Source organism: Passer montanus, unplaced genomic scaffold, assembly GCF_014805655.1.
Source record: "Passer montanus isolate IOZ18808 unplaced genomic scaffold, ASM1480565v1 scaffold12, whole genome shotgun sequence".
NCBI classification, from domain to species: Eukaryota; Metazoa; Chordata; class Aves; order Passeriformes; family Passeridae; genus Passer; species Passer montanus.
In genome coordinates, this window is record NW_024358722.1 from 14,067,144 (window position 1) to 14,089,527 (window position 22,384).

Below are 22,384 nucleotides of genomic sequence, written 5' to 3' on the forward strand. Positions count from 1 at the left end.
CAGGAAAGTAAATCAATGTAAAATCAAACATTTTCTAATCAAAAGAAAAGTTTTAAATAAGCAAGAATTTGCAGGCTCTTCCTGTAAAAATCATATTAATCTGTGGGGTATTGCAGTGGCAATCTGTGACTTGTATGGTATCTTCTTTGTTGCGAAACATTTGTGCTTAGTTGTTAAAACTTAATGTTGTGAAACAGGGATCTGCCTACTCTATCCACCACTACCACAATTCAAGAAGGATAATTTATGAGAAAAAATAGAAAATTTTATTAAATGGGAAAATTTGATGTTTTAATAGAATTAAGGTAAGGATGAAAAATAAAAAAAAAATTCTTCTTGAACTTTAACTTCAGGGAAAAGAGAAGTAACACCCACCCTTCTCAGAAAATACACTAATCACTTCTGTCCTGGTGCCTGCCACTGCTACACTTGTTGAAACAACAGGGTGGCACACTGAAGTGCCACCTGAATAGCAATCATACCATCCTTTTTTTGAGGGCAACCAAACATTTATTAAATGCCTCTTAATGAATTTAACTTTTGCTTGGCTTTTTTCCCCCCTCTCCTGGCTTTCTTTCCTAACAGGATCACTAAGGGCAAACATCTTTGCTGCCTTACCTTTTAGACTCTTGTTTACAGTACCTGTTAATTTATTATATCAAACTGCTAATATCCCAATCACATTAGGTGCTAGAAAACAATATGGGAGAGGCCAGGAAAATCCTGCCTCTGCAAAATGCAGCAGTTTGCCAGTTGGCACCATCAACCACAAGTACTTAATAAAATCATCAAAGGGGATTAGTCAAGCTTTTCTTAAAGGGTCTTAAGACATGTCTGAGGCTTTCATTTAGTTGTTTATGGAGTTGCTTACATGTCCTTTGACAGGGTTCCCACTGTAATAACATTCTTTTTGGTGTTCAATTACACTTAAATGCATTTTTCTGTTTTTAATGTCGAGAGTTACAGTCATGCAAGAATATATCATAAACTAGCAAATCTGCAAGGCATCTACTCCAAACAAGATTTTCTCTATAAGCACTAAGCAGCAAAACTAATACAATAAAAAAGAAAAGCCCACATCCAAACCACCAGGCATCCATAAAAAATGAAACATAAAACTGGCTGCATGTGCTCTCTCTCTCATTTTTCTCTCCCTCCTTATTTGTTTTCATTTTCTCTTACTGTCTTTTGAGTCCTGTGATAGAACTGTAGCTCTCTGCCTTAAAAAACAAAAAAAAAAACCAAACCAAAACAACGAAACCTGATCCAATGACAACAGGAAAGCCTTAAAGATGTGACAGTGGAAAATAACACATCTGTGATTAAAATAAATAAGAGGGAAATGGAGAAGAAATAATAATTTCAAAGGTTATAGAGAGGAATTCAGGATTTCAATTAGCTCCAACATTTCTGTTCCTTGCTGGTTTTCAAGAACCAGTTTTTCTGCAGCAGCAGATGGACAGAGAGTGTAGCCTGCAGCACCGTCCTGTGACAGCCCCATTCTCCCTCCCAGACACTGCTGTTAGTAAATAGATTTACACATTCTCCAATCTCCACACATCTTTCTGCCGAATAATTAAAAGCAGGATGATTAGTTTATTGAGTGGAAGGAGGAACTTTTTTATTGAGGTCCATCCATGATTTTATCAGGGCCAGCACTTTTACGGTTGTCATGAGGGTGCAGGCATCCAATTTTTCTTATCTGCCTGATTAATACAAACGCTGTTTCAGGACGCATTAATTAACAGATACAAATCTACGTTCTCATGGAAGGATCAATACAGAGAAGAAAAGAGGCATCAATGTGAATTTAGTGCTGATGATGGAGAAGGCACTCTATTGACATTTACGTGCATAGAAACTTTAAAGTTGCAGTGGAGCCCTTTTGTCCCTGTGATTTACAAATTAACAATTTTTCGAGTATAACAATGTTTCACACACTTCTGAGAGGTTTAATTAAGCAAAAAGCAATAAAATCAGTTTTGATTAAAAAAAGTTTAACCTGTAATTTCTCTCTGTATTCTTTTTTTTCCCTAAAAACCCCCCTTTTATTCATTTATCTATTTTCATACAGGTTCTTTGGCATTGGTTTTATTTAAAAAAAAAAAATAGCATGTTTCAATAACATTTATTGTGTGCCACAGTCAAAGAAAATTACATATGCCCTGTGAGGGGGGAAAATGGGATGTTGATATAATTTATTGTACTGCACTCTTGAAAAATCTGCATTCTGGAGCAGTAAATATACCAGTTGTTTTTATATGACACATAAAAATCAAAAGAAATTTTTTACATTATAGAAAAACTGGCAAATATAAAGCATGCTGTTCCACTCTTCAATAATAAATCAAATCAACACGACTATTTTGTTCCTGATCGAAGTAACTTTCCCTTGAAAGCCTGTTCAGTGAAAGCATGTTTTAACTTTTAAAGGCATCCCTCATGGGAATTCAAAGCTGAATCAAGTTGTAATTAATCTGGGTTTGTTTTGTTTTTTCATAAAATGTGAAAGGATCCAGTATGTCTCTTGTATCACAACAATGCCCTTTTAATATGTGTTCAACAAGTCACAGTTAAAATAATAGATAACACAGACTTATATATTTATATACAGAGATTTATTTTTAGTTGTTTGGAGAAGGTTATACTTATTTCATGCCTGACTCTGAGTCTGTGAGCTTTTGTTATGTGAATCCCCCAGATCAAGCATGTTCTCTGACAATGGGATATTTTTGATATTAAATTGTAACTATTTTTTTAAGAAGTCTCCAACTTGGACTCTTCCAGCCTTCTGACCAGTCTTAACCTCTCCAGCCCCATCTCCAAGCTGTGTCCAAACCACTCCGAGATGCTGCATCATGTTCCGGTCTGGAACTTTGTCATGCATTGTGTGGGTCCTTAATGCTTCAGAGTCTTGCAGGTCACTGCTTTCAACGCAGACTGTGTGATGACATTTTAAAATACTATGTTGTGCCCCTTCCTCTCCCTTTATCATGTACCATATTGGTGACAACTTTGATCTCTGTCTGTCTCCCTCCCCAAGCCAGTGCCATCTGATGTATCTCAGGCATTTGCTGGCAGGATGACTCCGTACCTTGACCTGCAGTTAAACAGTGTGTTTATCTGCAATACAGCACACTCCAAATAAACCAGATGACAGTCTGCAATAACGTCATTTGGAAGGATTGAAAGGCTTCTCAAGAGTCAGATACCCCTGAGGTAAGGAGCTTGAAGGAAGCATGTTTTGTGCCAACCCTCCTGCCATCTTCCACTAGACACTCGTGTGCTTGACAATGATGCCATGGGCACTTGTCAAGATTTTTTTTTTCTTTTTGCCTAGCAAACTGATGCACTTTGCAGTCAACTTACAAAAAAGGCTAAGCATTTGAAAGTGTGAAGGGCAAAAAATATCTGACGGCTAGTCTTCAAAAATACACTTTCATTTCAGAAAGCATAAATGTTTATTTCCTGAGCTGAGTGTTGACAGAAATAGGCTGCAGCGCAGGCATATGAATTTAACCCCTGGTAGGCATTCTGTTCAGTGTGGTTTTTATGTGGCTGAGTGCAAGCATTGTAAATCTATGGGGCGTCTCCTAATATCAGTTAACAATAGCCTTGATTTGCTGGTTACAGATTTTCTTCCTTCTTTTCGCCTTTCTTTCTCCTCCTTTCAGGGACTGTAGTATTTCTTCTGCTACAAACAGTGTATCACACTCAAATTGTAATTATGCCGTAATGACTCACTGAGATCACTGAGTGTGGATTGAGAAAAAAGGTTCATTGAGCAACTGAACATATGCTTGTTTTTTTTTTCCTTTTGCATACCAGTAGACCCAAAGCTCAAAGGAAGCAGTCATAAACAGGTAAAAAGGCCCTACCATTTTTATTATAGGAACAAGGGGCATTGAGCTGACTGCACTCTGCAGTGCTCAGCACTCCAAACCAGATCCAAACACAGTTCACAGCCCCTTCAGCACTGTTTAAACCACAGATCTTTTCAAATATCAGCACATGCACCACTTGCTCTCTATTTCACATTGCACACAGCTCCATGCTAAGCAGGGTAAATCTTTTATATTCCTGAAGACCCTTTCCTCTACTTCATTAAGATGGACTTCATGGACAGTAACTCACTAGGGGCCAGAGTGTAGCAGCTGCAGATGGTCAAGTGCCGAAGTAAGATCTGTGCCTTGAACACAGCACTTCAAGAACTACTGGCCAAAAAAAAAAGAGGCAGTGGCTGGACTTACCATTGTTTTCATCTGTAAACATTTGATGCAATGCCTCAATCAGACTTAAATCCTGGAGATTATTTCACTTTGCAGGGACTGAGTTTCCCTTTCCCTCTGGTATGTGTTTAGAAATCTGAACATTTGATCAAACCAGGTATGAAATTACTGGCAAATCTGGGAGTTGCTTGCCTTTTCTGGTAATTGCCTCCCATTTATTTCACTGGTTGTTTGTGTGATAAAGTTTGTTAACTTTATGAGTAAAATATTCCTCTTGCTTGCCCTGGTTTGTACTTCAAATATCTTCATTTACATTTTTTATAATCAAAGCTGCACTTGCTCATGACATGTTCACTAGTGTGTTACAGATGCAATACATTTACACAGTTGAAATATCAAGAGTAGGATTTTTAAATTATTTACACTTAATTTTGATAGATTAACTTATTTCTAAATGTTTTGTGGGTACTGATGTTTCCAGCACAGGGTTTTTTTTTCTCATTTCAGAAACTATGTATAGTCACCACTGTCAAAAGAACAAACTGATAATTTAAATACTTTTAAAAACATATTTTAGCTTGGATTACTTTATTTAGAGAGTGTGTGGCCTCATGGTCAAATAACCAACAACCTTATCCTGGCTGCACTGAGGAGAATGTGAAGAAACTCCAAGATCAGATTTGTGTCCAGCACACTCTCAGATGTACAGCTGTCAGTCTGCCCTCCTCTCCCTCCCTGGCATGCACTCAGCCAAGCGCTTGGATCCATCCAGCAACTTCAGCTGCCTTCCAGGGATGTAAACAAACACCAGGGAAATTTCACCAGTGAAATTTCTTCTACGGGAATGTAATGTCTTCTAGACATGATCATAGAATTTGCTGAAGGAAACCTTCACAGTCTGACTGCCCTTTGCTATTATTCCCTCAAAAATCCAAGAGGATGGCATTAATTAATTTTTTTTAGTCTACATGTAGGGCTGAATGTCACACATATACCTGAATTAAGAGATCCTTTTTATTATAGCAATCCAAGAGAAAATGTATTTAATTACATTTCAAATACTGAGTAGTCTAAAAATATGTATCAAGACCCACAAACATTTCAGTGGTTTTGAAAACCATTAGACAGAAGGAGAGTGCTCTCACTAATCACCAAACGTATTTCACAGATTATGGATGAAATTTCGTGAAAGCTGGAACAGAAACAGATACAACTCATTATGCCAGGGTGAATCCATTATTTCAGGTTTGGTTTGGGGTTTTTTTCATACCCCTTTGCTTATGGAGCCCCTGGTCAAAGGTTAATAATTGCACATGATGCCGTAAACAGCTGAATTTCAAGTCTGAGTCAGAATTTTCATGTGAAAGGTAACATCTCACAAAATAAAAGACGTAGGTATTTGCTTAGACTTGAAAATGAAAAATCGAGTTCCAAAAGCACATACTCTAAGTAACCAGAAATACAACAAAGACTCGATTTAAGCTGTTTGCTGAGTTCAGCTTCCACACTCCTTGGAAATGAGGTTCTGCAACTAAAGGTAAGCTCAGAAATAGATTCCATCCAGTAACTTTTGCACAGTGAGAGCACTGCCTTTCCTGGGTGATGCTGTGCTGTGCAGCCTCCCCTCTCCTCCTGCCACCACGGCAGAGCACTGCAAAGGCAGCACCAGGGCTCTGTTGCGAGCGGCGCGATGAGTGGCGACTGCCATCTGTTATCTGTGCAGCCCTGGGAGAGGGCAGCTCGGGCTGCACTCACAGAGGTGCCCAGGAGTCCCTGTGCCTCAAATTGAAAAAAAAAAAAAAGAAAAAGGGAAAAAAAAAGGGGCGGGAGAAAAAAAATACATTTGGACAGCGCTGGGATGTTTTCAGCAAAGCCTGTGCACTTTCCTTGGGTTTTCTTTAAGTGTATTTGTATTCCTAACTCTTGCTGCCCAAGTTCTTATAAAATATACATATTTTTAAAATATATTTTATAACATGGAAAAATGCCTGTGATAAGCACTTTTTCACTAACACCTACCAGGAGGACGGGAAATGCCACGCAGAGCACTAAGAAACCCGGGGCTGTTATCACAACGCTACTTTCATCTCACTGAAACAACAGCAGAGAGATGGCACGGCAATAAAAATGCATTCACACTGCATGTCCCTCTCAATCCATTATGAACAATGGATTCTCACTAAGCAAATATTCGCTTGTCAGAAGTATTTGCAACACTGGATTCATTCAGCAGGACTAAGTAAGTGAAGTTCACAGCAATTTAAAAGCAGCAAATTAGACATTTACAAACAGTGAAGATGCTGCTTGTCTAGCGTGACCTTTCACTCAAGCTATACAAAAAGGTGTTAATGTAATTTAAATACCAGTTAGGAATATTCTGGTTTGTCTTTTACCCTGTGAAACCTTACATGATAACACTAAACAGGAGCAATTTGAGGCTGTTATTTCTTCCCAGGGTCAGATGCACATAGTGAGATGTAACCCATTACAGCTCAAACTGATTTCAGTAGTGCAATCCGAGATACCCCTCTCGAAGCACCCAAATATTTCCAGGCAGCTACTTTTAAATTTCTTATGTCTCATTCAAATGCAAGCTCTCATGAGCTGCTTCTTTAGTATTAGTAATGGAAAGGAGATGGAAAATAGGACTGATTGAGGCCATCTCCCTGTCTTCACATAACCAGTTGCTAACACTATCTAGTGAACCACTAGAGATAAAAAAAACCTAGCGAGCTGCCCTTGCTTCAGAACAGAATTGGTAAGACCTCCATGTATGGAGTACTTTACAATGGCATTTTTGGAAACATTGTTGAAAGTATTGTACTCTTTATTTCCATTAATTTTAATTTCACACCTCATTATCTCAGTATTCACCAAGAAAAAGGAAAATATAACACAATAGAATTAAACAGATTAATACCTGATTTTCCCTTTGGGCTGATTTTACCACTGGAACTTCAACAATTTCAAACAGCTTTACAACAAACTCACACCAATCTTACATTAAAAAAAGATGCAAGATGAAACACTTGTATTTCACTTCATCACCAGGTGCTCTGAGAACAAAGAAACACCTTTTTTTTTTTTTTTACCCCTTTTTTATCCCTCAGTGTGAGACAGTTAGGATCATGGCGCATTACTTCTCTGCAGTGAGGTTCTCAATTCTAGGACATGGACAACGAAAAAAGTTTTAAAATTCAGACTAGCAGTGCAATACGACCCAGTGAAGCTGTAAGTCTCCTTCAGCAACACAAACTCGCAGATTCTTGAGGGTGATCTTTTTAATGCAAGGGGAAAGGGACAACCTTGACAGAGGAAGCTTGCTAAACTAGTAACAACAATCAGTATTAGTTCAGGTTCTGCTTGCTTCAACCTTTGTACGCATCAGCCTCCCAACAACTGCATATATTGACTGGGGATATAAAGAGTTCAGGTTTCTTCAGCACATTAGTCTTCAAAATCAAGTTTGCTGGATTGTAAAGTATCACTTCTGGGCGTTTTTCCACAGAAAGGATTTCTTGTGCATTTAATACGTATTGCCTTTTATTTGTAACCTCTACGGGTCTGCTTTGAGAGCACTTTTCTTCAAAGAGTGCTGGGTCACTGCTGTTTGCCTTTTGCTCCCCTGGGGAAGCCACCAGTCATTTCCTCACTGAGAGCTGTGGCAATCCCTGCTCTCTCCATCTTTCCATCAGGCAAAGTCAGGTTTCCAGGAATTCCCCAATCATGTGAATAATATGAATCCAGTACAGGAATGTATTAGCATATGGAGACAACCATGCTTGCGATCCAATCAACGTATCTCTGTTAACCCTGTGTGTGCTGAGCTACCTAAAATCTCTTTCCATCGCCAAAGCAAAATCTTCAGGTTGCAAAATTTTGCGTAAATATCCCCTCTTGCCCTGTGGCAGGAAAATAACAGCTCAGACCACTGTCCTACACATCTTCCATACTCTTCCTAATTTTTAAAACTTTTCTGCTGGTTAGTTGATTTTCTTAATGTGCTGCAGATGCCAAAAATTTCAAATGATGTTTACAGTCGCCCTGGTTTGGGGAAGAGAGACATATTCTCCTACATGAATGTGAAATTTCTAGTTTACCTAGTTGAGTGTGCATGTATCATTAAGATCATCTCTGGAGGCTGTGTCTTAAATCTGCAACAGTCCACACACAGGGAAAAAAAAGACAGAAAAAAGAAAAGAAAAAAAAAAGGAAGCTGCCTGATTCTAATACACCTAATTAGCCATCGGCAGACTCTTAATTGCATACATTAGGATGATTCCATAGTGGAGATTAATTCTAAATATACCCAAGCAGCTGGTTAAGATGCCATGGATTACAGTGTGGACTGTACTTTTCCACTTAATTAGATATCAAAATTAAGCAGCAACAAGCATTTTGACATAACGGGGATCAAGCCGCCGCTTGGCATCCCAGAGCTGCACTAAAGTGACCGCTAAACAGAGCCGCACAGATGGAGAGATATTAAATGCCGCACTGGAAAGTAATTTCAAATAATAAAATATCAATATTTACATTTTAATTACCCCTACTGAGAGCCGCTATGTCATTTTCACTATTGCCAACACAGCAAGGGGTAGTGGAATGACATTGCGGCTCTGACTGCAATGACTATTTTGTTTCCATTAAAGAATGACAAGTGTTTTAGAGGCAGTGACACCCAGTGTGTGAACAAGAATGACAGCAGATCAGAAAATTCCTATTAAGGGAATAAATGACTCAACAAGAGAATTTACTTTAAGCAGCCGGCTCCTCCTTGAAACACATAATCCTTTCTAAATTTCCTGCAGGAAGTTTATGATTAGAGGTGCCTTGGAGAGACCTTAGCTTCTCATCAAATATTTAGAATGATAGGACCTTACATGATGACTGGTCAATTTAAAAACAGTAACATTCAATGCTGAGAGTTACATTGAGAGTTTGCATGAATCAAAATAGTTTTGAGGGAGATGGGAAGACAGTGAAAAGGATATTCCTTTCCCTAAAGACCTGAAAGCCTTGGTGCATGGAGATCACCAGGGTTATTTTTGCTGTCTTCACCAACTTTACTGCCATTGGCACAGTGAGGACTCCACATCCCACCTGGGTCACAATTTGCTGGTGTTCAGACTTGTACCCAGCGGGTGATCACAACAGGTAATGTGCACACGCACAGCTTCAGGCCTCTTGTTTCTCCCTGCCTATTCTCTGCACATATATAAACACTTCTTCTTTCAGAATGTACATCAGAAATCCGTGAGACACCTTTGCAGCACCTTAGGAATATAATTACTTCTGATCGGGTCTGAGGTCAATCTCATGGAAAATATTATATTACATCTGACATGCTGCATTTACAAGATGAAAAGGAAGGAAGAAAAATATCAAAACAGTAAAGAAAAAAAAATCTTCCTTGGGGATGTCTGTCAAACTGCAGAGATCTTCAAAGAATTTCAATGGCCTGAGACATGAGAAAGTGGGTAAGAGTAAATCCTTGGTCAGTACACCCAATATGCAGCTAAGTGACCCTCCTCCTGAGTCACGGCATGCATTTATTTAATAATGTGCAGAGCTCAACTTCTATAAATGTGACAAATGGCTAGAACAGAACGGGGTGGGGGAGGGGGAAAGGCATGAAGATTTTTACAGAACAAAAAAAGGAACAACTTTATGGCAGTGATTACTGCAGGAATTTTAGATCCAGCTTTGACATTAAGAATTAGCAATCAAGTACGAAAATTTTACTCTGACATTAGCTGCTTAACTAGTTATCTTCTTTCTCTTGTCTTTTGTTCTTCACTTCTTTTTCTCCCACCACCCCCCCCTTTTTTTTTAAGTACCCAGGAAGTACTTCTTAAGCATCCCTAATGCTTTTAGGACAAGACACTTCCCCATTTCTCAGTCACTAGCACCTTTTAATTTCTGAAAGAGCCACGGTTGAAAATCTTAATTAATTGTTCCATACTGCTTCAGGATCATTATGCAATGTAATAAAGGCCGTGTAATTATGAAATTTTACAGCCATTACCAAGGCTGATGGCTCGTATTTCATCCTCAGCTGGACCCAATGGCTTTTAGCCACTCAGCTCCCCTTTGATGAACTACAGACAGATCTATCAGGCCCAAACAATATCCAGGCAAGGCGGCTATAATAGCTACCTACAGATGAAGCCATAGATAAAGATAAACTATAAATCTACACACAAATGCAGGCACATTGCCTCAGGATGACAGAGGGGAGAGGATGAGACACTTGGGAAAGCTGGCGGCTTGCAGAAAGGCAACCTTCTCTCTCTGTCTCTGTTATTCAGTTAGGAATTTGTTTGGTTTCTTAAAGATGCAAAACCCCTTAACACTTCCCCCACAAAATCACATATTTTTTAAGAACTGTGAATTTTTTTATGGAAGTCAAAGGGTCACTTTATCCATCCATTAAATTTGACAAAGGGGATTTATGTGGACAAATCAAGTTATCCTCCAAAAGAAGAATCCCAGTCAACAAGTTTGGAATTCATATTTTAAAAAGTGAATCCAGGTCACTTGCTTCTGAGACTGAAAAAAGCAACCATCCCTGATTTCTAAATGCATTATCATGAGCAGATGCACAGAGGTGAAGTTAGATGATAGGCTTTCACTGGAGGCAGCACCAGAGATGCAATTTCATGCAACATTGTCTGACATTATTTTATTTTCAGTCTGAAAATGAAAATACTTCTAAAATTCAGAGCAAGTTAAAGAAACAAGGGGATTATATATGCTCTTGGTACCTGCAACACCAGAATGTAGTTTATGTCCTAGTTATGGAGGTGACCTCCATCAATGCTCTCTTTAATTTAAGACAGGAGGCCTTCTGAGTATGCAGTGTTAGTCCCTCCAGAGTGAGACAAGGCTGACTAAATGATCTCTAGGTGAGAAAGAGAAATGGAGAGCTGCAGCTCCTGACCAGTTCTGAAAAAGTCCAGGGAAGAGTGTGAAAACATTAGCTTGGAAACTGCATCTATTAGTACCCATTCCAGTAGCCCACGGTCAGTTGTGAAGCTAATGCCATGCTCGTGGCTGAGGCTAAAAGCACTTCAGAAGGCAAGAAAAGTTAAAATAAAAATAACATCTGTACTCACTCATTTTAATAGATTAACAGAATGGCTTGGCCCTTTCCAAAGAAAACATGACAGATTTAGAGAAGGTTCGGAGAAAGTAAAGCAGTACCTAAGAAAACTCTTATGAAAAGAGACTCAGAAAGCAGGAATTTTCTTCCTAAAAATAGTGATGTACGAGAGAATGCAGTAGAAGTGTACATAAATTAATTATACAAAAAGTAGTTCTAAAGCTTTTATTCTGTGGGTCTCAAAACACAGGCCAAGCAACACTACAGTAAAATGCGGGAAATTCAAAATGGAAGACAAAGAGAAATTCTTCATTCTCTGAGTACCGAGAGCAGAGAACTTCTTGCCGAAGGATTTCACTGAAGCCAAGAACTCAGAGAGGGAGCTGATGTTTACATGGACAGCCAGAATAGCTCCAGGTATTAATACTCCAAATCCAAATCATGAGGACAAGGATATTTTTCCTCCTTATTTCATCTAATCTCTAAGCATAAGGAATTCAAAATGGTTTTCCTGAGGCTTCTGCCTACTATGGGGGTCATATCCCCTCCCCTGAGACTGATCACTGCTGAAGGCAGCAGAGTGTGTGTCCATGACCTATAGCACTCAGTTCATAGCTTCCTAAAAACCGAAGCCTCAGAATTTGGGCTGCCTTTCTTTGAGGTGTTTCGAACCTACTCCTAAGAAGTGAAGCTCAGAACAGAAGAGCTTAGAGAGATGTGCCCCAGGGTAAGAATTTCAAAATCACAGCAACTGAGCTCTCAGTGTGGAAAGACAAAAATAATGGATATGGAAGATCCATGGTGTTATCATAGCCACAAAAGTAGGCAAGTGCATGTATTAGTGTGTGTTTGCATAAGCCTGTGTACGCATGCATTTGTACTGAGCAAACCCAGGGTATTCTGAAAGCTACAGAAATGAATAAAGATCACCTGCTCATTAACTTGTGTTCTTTGCTTATTAAATATGTCATTTCTTCTAATATAAAAAAACTGTCTTTGCTGAAGGACAAAATAATAATGTCATCACCCACGTTAGATCAAAGAAATATTTTCTGAAACAGGGAACAGAGTCACAAAGGGTCACTGGTCAACAAAGCTGCACTTGAAGACAGAAAACGGAATGCATGATTCAGGTTCCTCTGGCTGAGGATGCTTGATATATGGTCTTTAAGGACCAGTATCTGCTTTTAACATGCTTTACTGAAACTGTACGTATGGTGAGTATTCACTGTACATGGTGTGAACTGATCTGCTCCCTGCAGTGCATGTGGAAGTATCATAAACATTCTTAATGGGGAAAATAACTCAGCATTTACATACTAGACTATACAAGCACCACCAGGCTATAATTCCTGGACAGGACTTTAAATTGCCTTCTAATACTCTGGAGTTTATCAGAATTTGGTGAAGATCTCTGTTTAAAAATGCACTAGGAAAACTGAGAAGAACGAATGTAGACAAAGAAACTGGCAGATCTTTTACCTTCTCTGCTTTCCATCAGGTGAACTCATTTAGCCAAATTAGCATCAACCTCACACATAAACTCTATGGCTTTACCTTTTTTTATCCTCCCCATCATTCATATCAGGAGAGTTATAAGCAGCTACAAATATACACAGCAGGAGAATTTTTAAGAGCAAGAACTTCAAGTAGGAAGTAAAAGCAAAGATGTTATTTCTATCTGAGGCAGTAATACCAGTTTGCTACACTAATTTAATAAAAGTAACGATGATAATGTGAGAAAACTCATAAATGCCACCTTACAATTTTTTATTTCACAAATGAAATGCATGAAGTTTTAACCTCTATGGTAAATGTCTAGTCTGTTAGACAATGCCTATCAATTGCCCATAATTTAACATTACTGTAAGATTTTAATAAAGTACAGTAAGGAATTTTGTGCATGTCAGAAAGTTAATTTGCAGTTTAATGCAAACTACATTGAAACAGAACTAGGTGAGGCATAGTTAGAGTTTATTTTTGCCAAATATGAATTACTGCAAAGGAAAAGGTAATTAATCAGCTTTATGAAATTTGGGAAATACTTTCTTTTCAGTATTGGGTTTAAAACATTTTCCTTCTTCAAGTGATTTTTGGGTTTGAGTTTTTGTAATGAACAGCTGCATGTACCTTACATATGAGTAGGAAGTGTTTTTAGGAAACTTGCTTTAGAGAGCACATGAACAAGAGGTTTTGCAAAGTCTCAAAAAGGCACTGACTGCAGTAAGGGCACATTCAGACACAGAAAAAGATATTTGAATTAGGACAGATGAAAAAATGAAGGGATATGGGGGTATAATTGTATGTTTCCTCTTTGAATATTCACCAAATGGGGCACAAATCATAGCTGCTGTAATGCATGCCATGCTTTACACTGATTTTCTACACTTGGTATTCCCTAGCTGAATTGTTTCTGAAGTCTATGGTGATTTTTTTTCCACAGCAAATCAGCAGTTTTTCAAGAGGTCTCTGTGCAACCCAGGAGTATGACATTTACTAATGTGTTGAGATTGAGGGATTCTCCTTTGTAGAAGCCAACACTAATAAGAAAGATATGGTTCAGTGTCCTGGGTATTCTTCCCAGTTTTATTAATTAGATGGAAAGCTTCTCCCTCTGGAATACTGCAAGGTATTTATTAACACTTCAGCCCACAAACTAGAGTAAATTTACAGTAGTAGAGGTAATTGTTACATACACCGGCTCTTGTTATCAACTTGGCAGGGATAAGCAAAAAAACCCCAGAGGTTTAGATTATGATCTTTTTCATGATATTTTAATTGTGCTTCTTAATCTGCTAAATTAAAAACTATAGTACAATCTTATTCAGATCACTGGCAAAAAATCATATCAATTTGCAACAAAATGTATGAATACTCCTATCTCTTTTAATTATACAAAGAATTTAACAGCCATATTCAATGACCACAGAGTGACTGAGATACAAACTCTTTCTTTTGCAGTTGTGCCATCTTATCCTTCAGCACCCTTACATTTTATTATCACTACCTTCCTTCCCTCCCTTCATGTTCAGCATGATGACACAGCAACTGTGTCTCAGCACAGCGATGACTGATAATGACCAGGCAAGCCCTCTGTAGTATCTCAGCTGCTTTTGTGTTTTACAGGGAAGTGTTAGGTGTGCCCAGAGATACTTCATGTAACCATGTTTCCCTCACTGTTGCTTTCAGCCTTTCTCCTTTTCTTTGCATTCTTCTGCTATCAGACACTCTTACTCCTTCTGGGCACCAGTATATCAATTTATAGTGCCACCAGCAATGCCCTCTCCTTAATTGGTCCACACTAATTTACCTATACTTTTTTTTTTTTTTTTTTTTTACTATGCAGCTCTCCGTGCTCTCAAAAGCTTAGAGTTGGGTTTCATTTTGCAATCCTTACCCTATTTCTACAGTTTCGCACCCACCAAGTGTTCTGATGGGTCCAAATACCTCAAACTGGCTCTACTATCAGACGTTTGGACAAATGCATCAGTAATTTTAGAGATTACACAGAAAGCACAGTTGTGTTTTGTGAGGATGTGCCATTTGAGAGGTCTAAATCAAAATTTTCACATGTCAATATTGCTGGATCATCTCTTGTTTCTTTGGCTTTCTCCTTGACCCAGACATCTGCTTTCAAATGTCTGTTTCTTGCTGATCATTCTTTATGGTCACCAGACATTTACTGTGGCTTCCCTTATGGATGCTAAGTGCCCTATCAGTGATCTGAGAAGGAAAGGGGTGAGAATTCTCTCATCTATTCTGTCAAAACCCCACTTAGCTATCCTGACTGCACAGGGCACAAGACATTTGTACCTGGCAATTGCCAAATACACTCCTGTCAAAGAGCTAACTAACTTACTAACATCAGCAGTTTTCAGGACTGTATCATAGATGATGTCAGAAGCACAGATGTAGCACAAGGTACATTTATACAGGAAAATATGAGGAAGAATTTGGCCTCGCAAATCTTCCACCACCTCTGTAATTCTGCTGGAGTCACGAAGTCCTTCTCTTTCTCACAATCTTTCTGTGCAAACTACAGATACAATATATAAAAATAAATTAACAGGGCTGTTACACTGTTTTGTTCGTTTAATGTCTGAAAACAACAGCAAATATTTTAACAAAAAAAGGTCTACAAAGTATATTCAGCACTTCTGTAAAATATGTTAAATATATGAAGATATAAACTGGCTAAAATATTTAGAAAATGATGGAGCTCAACTTTAACACTCCCTCTACATGCTCTTTTGGTCTATTGCTCACTGTGGCCAGTGGGCGAAGTATGAGAAAACATGAAGCCCCTTTTCTAAGTAGTTTAGCCATTTTATCCCTTTATCCCTTTCATATACTTTTCAGAAATGTTGAATATATTTTGTAGACCTTTTCTTGGCTAAAACTGAGCAATACAAGAGAGTCAGAAATGGCTCCTACTAAGGTGTATTTCTATGGATGCAGGACTATGCCCACAAAATGAATGTGTCTGGCATTGCATTAGGATGAGCACAAAGTAAACCTAGTAAAAACCTTGACCATGTAGCACTGACTTTACAGCACTGAGTGAGAGGGTCAAGTGCACCAGTGTTGTAAAACTGCAAACAGACATTGATATTATACTGTATGTATGAAAATGCATAAAATACATTTAATTAACTCTGAGCTGCGATACAAACTGACAATTCTCAACAGAAATTTCAAAGCTAAGCCTGACACCTTTTGAGTAATTTTGCTCAGTAAGATACATATTTAGGTCAGATTTCTATAGATTTGTATGTATTTTTTTTAATATATGAAAAATGCATATTATTTACCCAATTGCCTGGATTGTCTATTGGAGAAATACATATTTATTTTTAAAAGCAATCCATATATTATTTACTCAGTGGATGAGAATGACTTCAAAACCCCGTTCTGGTCCATCAAATAAATACATATTTATAAATGGTTTTTTAAATGCATATTGTTTACCCAATGGACTGTAATGGCTCTGCTAGTGCCATTACATGTAAATATGTAATTAGCCACATAATAAAAAATCCCCACAAAATTTCTCTGAAAAGCATTATATTTCCATGTGTCAATGTACAATACCTTTTCTATTGTTATTATTTTTCTTTAAACAGCAAAGGTGATTATCCTATGTTAATTACTAAGGCTTTGCCATATTTCAAAACCCCACTAGCTCTGCAATTATACAAAACAAAAACTTGAAATCTACACTTCTTCCTTTTAAAATTAGTGTTTTGGAATCCTCATCTTGCAGTTGGTGCACCTGGCCTGGATCTTTCTGCCAGCCCCACGGATGCTGACCAGACTGCATAACTTAACACTCCTGTCAGTAGGGGTTTGTTCTGTTCTCACACAAGCTCCTCCACACTCTCAGCCAATGCACCTGCACCATTGCTGGGCCATCCAATCTTGTACACTGCCAAACTTTACTTATTTATTTCTCCTCACATGGGTTATTTTCTGCAAAGCACTAAATATCCTCAAAAATCCCTTTTTCTTGTGAGAGTGAGGCCAGGATATGAGACATGCAAGTCCAGGACCACAACGCATTTTCTTACACAGTCCTGTATAAGTTTGTATTTGAAAGGATGTAGCACCTATCTCAAATATTTGGGAATTAATATTAAGAACAAGACCTGCCAAGCCTACAAAAATCCATGCACACTTTCCAACAGGAGTGAATAGTACAATTTTTAGTAGTGCATGCTGGAATAAGTGTCACACATTAAGATGTAAATTTTATTCTCCAAGCTGAATGCCAGGTGATTAATTCTGATAGCATAGTGATCAATTGGTACAGGTGCTGCACCTGAGTAATGTTTGTTTCTCTACACATTGGTAGCAAAGGTGCAGCACTAACACAGGTGTTACTTGTGTAGCTGTGCAACATCTCTGATTTCCTGAAAACACTCACACTGGTAGTAAGGCTGGACTGTAGAACTGTAGTTCTGCCAGTTTTTTCAATTAGACCCATTATTGATTTGATGAAGAAGCAAATTAAACATACCATGGTAGTATGTGAAATGGTTAGACAGAACATAAGGTTCTGGTGCTGAGCTTCTTAGGCACATTACCTCTGTGTGCAGCTTTTCCTCTTTCTCTGGAAACTACAAAAATGAGAGACTTTTGCAAGACAATTTTGCAGCATCAGTCTAGCAACTTAGGTACGGAACATCCAGGAATACATTCATGTAAAATGCCAGGAAGCTCAAAATTTGTTGAGATTAAAGCTACAATTACTTAGTTGCTTCATTTAGATCTGGCATAAACCTCTAGTTTTAACAAAGCTGCTAAAGATTGACCCCAGTTTGACGATAAAAATTGATAGACACAGCTAATAACTTTTTTTTTTTCAAAATAACAAGAAATAATTGTTAGTTGATGGTACATTTCAAGTTTAAATCTCTGGCATGTAGAATCAACACTGTGTGCAGCTTACAAGTATTTCTTTGCAATTTCCCCTCACTAAAGAACATGAATTTTGACACCAAGGATGAGTAACATGCAGTGTCTACCCAGGACTTACATGTTCATGTTTTTACAACCACTCTCCCTACTCCTTTCCTCAACATGATGGGGAACCCAAAGCAAGTAGGTGTGTTCACTAGAAAGCCTGTTCGCTACTTTCCATTTAATTCATTTACCAAATCAAATCAAACTGCTACTGTGAAAACTATCTTGTCACAGAGGTGATTAAAGGATCTCTCCACAAATCACTCCAAAGCACCTGAAGTCCAGCTTCCCAAAGCAAGTTAGCTGAAACAAACACAACTAACAGCATGCTGCAGCAGCAGGTCCACCCAGGGCACACAGCTCAAGGCAAGAAGTTTCTTAAGGTCAAGCACAATAAGCCCACTGTCTGGCTTTGGTGTGCTGGAAACCTACATTAAGTCAGAACAAGCCTACAAAATCCTCTTTTCTTATTTCCGCACAGCCGCTTGTGTCGGAGCAGAGAGACAGTATTTTCCACTCTCTTTCTCTCTCTCTCATGTTACTCAGCACTGTAAGAAGGAAAAAATAATATAATATAATTTCCAACAGGCCCAAATTCCTGTTGAAATTAGCAGTCTCCCTGCAGGTATGCAATTTTAGGGCCTGTACCCTACAACAACAAATCAGTCAAAAATATCCAGGTAAAAGCTATGCTGCTTAAGATGAGGCTTTGGTTTATTTTGCCACTCCTGCTGCCAGGGTGTAATCTTATGCCTCTTTCTTTCTTGAAAAGCATGTAAATTGTTGTACACAAATAGAGTCATTAATGGAAAGCAAGACATCGTGAAGCAGACAATAAATGTATCAATTAATGCCTGGGATGCACGAGGCAATCAATTTTCCCAAATCCCAAATCAATTAAAAAAAAAAAGGATAGAGAAAAACAATTTGAATTTTCACTCCTCTAAAAGATGGGGATGAGAAGAGAGAGGGAGGGAAGCTAGTGTGCCAATCCTTCTCCCTGTCTGTCTTTGCATGTTTTGTAATTACTAAACCTGAGGTAACTTGACAAAATTGTGAAAAGTTATTCTGAAGAAATACTGAATTTTCAGATTAAAATGTTTAAAAACAAAGGAAGAGAAAGAGAGAGAAAGAATGAAGCAGAAAGAGAGAGAAAGAAGTATTTAGGAAACTTCTGGCCTTCAGTCTTACACATGCACAAGGTGCCCGCAACTAAGAAAAGGGGCAATGTTTCTCTTCCTGTGTCTTTTTGTGCACTGATGGAAGTGATGTCCTACAGCATTTCAAGTCATTTATTGAAGTTTGGTGGTGGTAGTGGGAATGTTGTTAAGGAGAGTAAAAAAAGCAATGTCCATTTGAAGCTTGTCTGTGAACTTTGCATGAACCGCCAGGAATAATGTAGTGTGATGACAAGCCAGTTATACCTTCCACTAAATTTGCTGTCTGGAATGAACTGAAATAGTGTTTGGTTTGTGTAATTACGTCCATCTATCTTTATATTCCAGCGGCATATCGCAAATTGAAAATACTAAAAATTGACTGTTGGTTCTGATATTTAATGATTGCCAAAGACAAGACGATGATTTATTGGTTACTTACCGATGTGACACATTTGCATCTTATTAGACGGAGATTACTATTCCTTAAAATGCGGACGAGGCCTGATCATGTCTGATGGATTGATTTGATTTGCAAATGTAATCAAACTAATAAGAGGGAAAAAATGAGCAATAATGCCTTGTTTTTCAACTGGCAATCACTCCCCTGCCAACAACGCTGATATCCCTGACTAAGCAGCCTTCACACAGTCTTCCTGTCTCCTCAAATAAACAAAGGGATGCAAAGAGCTTGATAAGAGGATAACGAGCCAAGTATGGATGTAACATGGAGCCTGTACCTCAGCACTGCACAAATGTGTCAATGGGAGTACCAGGAGAGGACTCATGGTGCCTTCAGTTCTCAAAAAGCAGCAAGCGAAAACCCAAACAGCAAAACTCTATTGCAAAAAAACCCTTTACTAAATTGGGGGTGGGGCATAAAAAATAGAAAAGTGGTTCTAATTCAGGGAACTCCAGGAGAACAGTCACCACAAGCACAAAATTTACAGAATAAATACCTGGAATTCCTCAACCTGATAGGAAGCTAATTGGAAAATGTATTTTGGACAACATGATTCAAGCAACTGGAATCACTGACTGTGGCCACAGCATCAGAGAACCTATTTCCAGGGGTATGCTGGATGGTGTTTTAAAATTATTCCAAATACTAAATGCAGAGTTTCTGTCACAGCAAACATTCTATCATTCTGGCCAGATACTGATGTTCCTGTAAGCATTGAAATATGGTTCTAGATAAGAGAAGACTCTTATTCAGCTTGAAGTAAATGACCCTATTTCTCCACAGTAGGATTCTCTTTCTCGTTAATAATAATAAAAAGAAGTATTAAAAGAAAAAAAAGCTTTGTGCAAGGAATTGCACAAAGTCCCCCACCATTTACACAAAAGTGGTAATTCAAGCAGAAGGCAAATAATAAAGCTCTGAGGTCCATACAGGTTACAGATTGTGACCTGCATATTTAGGGATTGATCCAAAGCAGTGAAATCAAGGCAAGGCTTTCTATTGGCCTAAATGGATTTTCATATAAAGCTTTACTAAAGAAGGAGGTTCGAGCATGAATGTTGACAGCTGAGAAGTGATCCTACATATATTTGGGAACACAGAGAACACTGCACAATGGAAGTGCCTGTGTAAATAATGTGATTTGTACTACTTCAATATTTTCCAGACTGATTGCTAATTTGCTTCATTAAGGAATATTCGATAATGTAAAAAAAACTTGCTTTAGGGAACAGCCATTATGAAGTGTCAGCTTAAAAACAAAGTTGAATATATAGCTCCAATTACCATGCTCAAAGACCTCAAAATATTTTCATAATTTAAAGTTTTATAGCTCACGTAATTTATACTTATTTTAACAGTGGAAAAGCATCCTGGTCAAATTCCAATTAAATAATTGCATTTTGCCTACCTAAAATTCTCACTGCATTTTTAATTGGATAGGACACACTTCACTGCTTCTCCTAAATTGTTTAGTATTGCCATTCAGTAAATAAATAGCTACCACTTTCTACCACGGAGACAGTACACTTGTCCATGCAGCCATCAATGGCAAATAAGAGTTCATCTGTGTTGGCTGCAGGACTGGAACTCAGGAGACCCATGGCAGCCCGTGTTCCCATCACCCTGTTGCAAGCTGGTTTAGCCGTATTTTTTTCTTCCTCCTAGAAGGTTCTCTGAAATATTTTATGATTGTCATTGATGCTGGCTGATTATGATGCTGCTGGTTTTGAACATGCAAATGTTCCTTGTCAACAGCCTGTTTTCCTCACTTTATCTCCTGAAAAGCCCACATAAGCCTCTTGTCAGACACTGCCCTCTGTAGGTTTATGGTACAGTGGAAGCAGGAATAACCCTGCACAGGAGGTGCACAGCTTGTCCCCAGTCCTACCTGCACTGCCTGTCTGGGGCACCCTGTTTCCCAGTGGTCTCTTGGTTACAAACCCCATGGTGTACTTCATATATGAAAATTATAAAACACAGCAAATTACTCACCACCACTGATATGCAAGGCACAATCCTGCAAACTCCGAACTTGGGTTTAAGATATTCAGCAAAGCATACAGCACAATTCATTGACAGGGTCCAGAAAACATTCAAGTAACTCGAAACACAAAGAAACTCTTCAAAATTTACTCCTATAATCTCACTGGATATTCCAGATAATCTGGAATTTACAATGCATTTTGCATGTTATATCTGTAGCTGAAGATTCATGGACACTAAATAAACTGCACCTGATACCACCCAACAGTTACCTTTATCTCTGGGAAACTTCAAAGTAGTAAAGTGAAGGACAGATCACAGAGTAGAATGGCTTTCTACAAGAGACTGATATGGGGATGCACTCTTACATTCTTCTCACTGCAAGCAGAGTTAATTAATGAGAGACACAAGGGTCACAGAAAGTTTTATATGTTACCAGATATAGCTTGAATCGTACCAAGTCTGGAGCCTAATGCCTGTTCAGCAGGGCAGGCATGATGCTAATGCATAGCCAGAAGAAATCTCTGGCTAAAAATACACCCTGCAGCCTGCCAGTGTCATGATATATTTATGCCAGAAGTGCAACTTCTTTGAACAAATATATAAGCAGCAGTCATTATCTGCTAAACTGTTCCCCCTTAATCTATCCAACAGCTGGATGCATGAGAACTGCAGGTTTGCCCCTGCCTCTCCTCCACCCTCACCACAACTCTTTGCTCCAGTGTTCTCATGCATAACATGTCAGGACTTGCAAAGCGAGCTGACTTGACTCTGCAAACACCACTTCCACTGAACTTGGAGGGAGCCTTCTGCAAGCGTAGTTGTGTCTCATTTCAGTGTTTGATTTCACCTCAGCTGTTAATGCGGCTGATTGAAACTGATGGTGCACAACATGGCTGATGAAAACATATTGGGGAGAAGGGTTCAAATGCTGTGAAATTTCCACTCGTCTACAACACATGACTCAAGAGTTTGGTGTGGAAAA

The 22,384-nt window shown here is 38.5% G+C and overlaps 1 protein-coding gene across 22 annotated transcripts in view; it reads right to left on the minus strand.

Moving 5' to 3' along the window:
• The window catches only part of ESRRG (estrogen related receptor gamma), a 389,280-nt gene that overhangs the window by 15,590 nt on the left and 351,306 nt on the right, over window positions 1-22,384 (minus strand). The gene's annotated exons all lie outside the window — the stretch shown is intronic.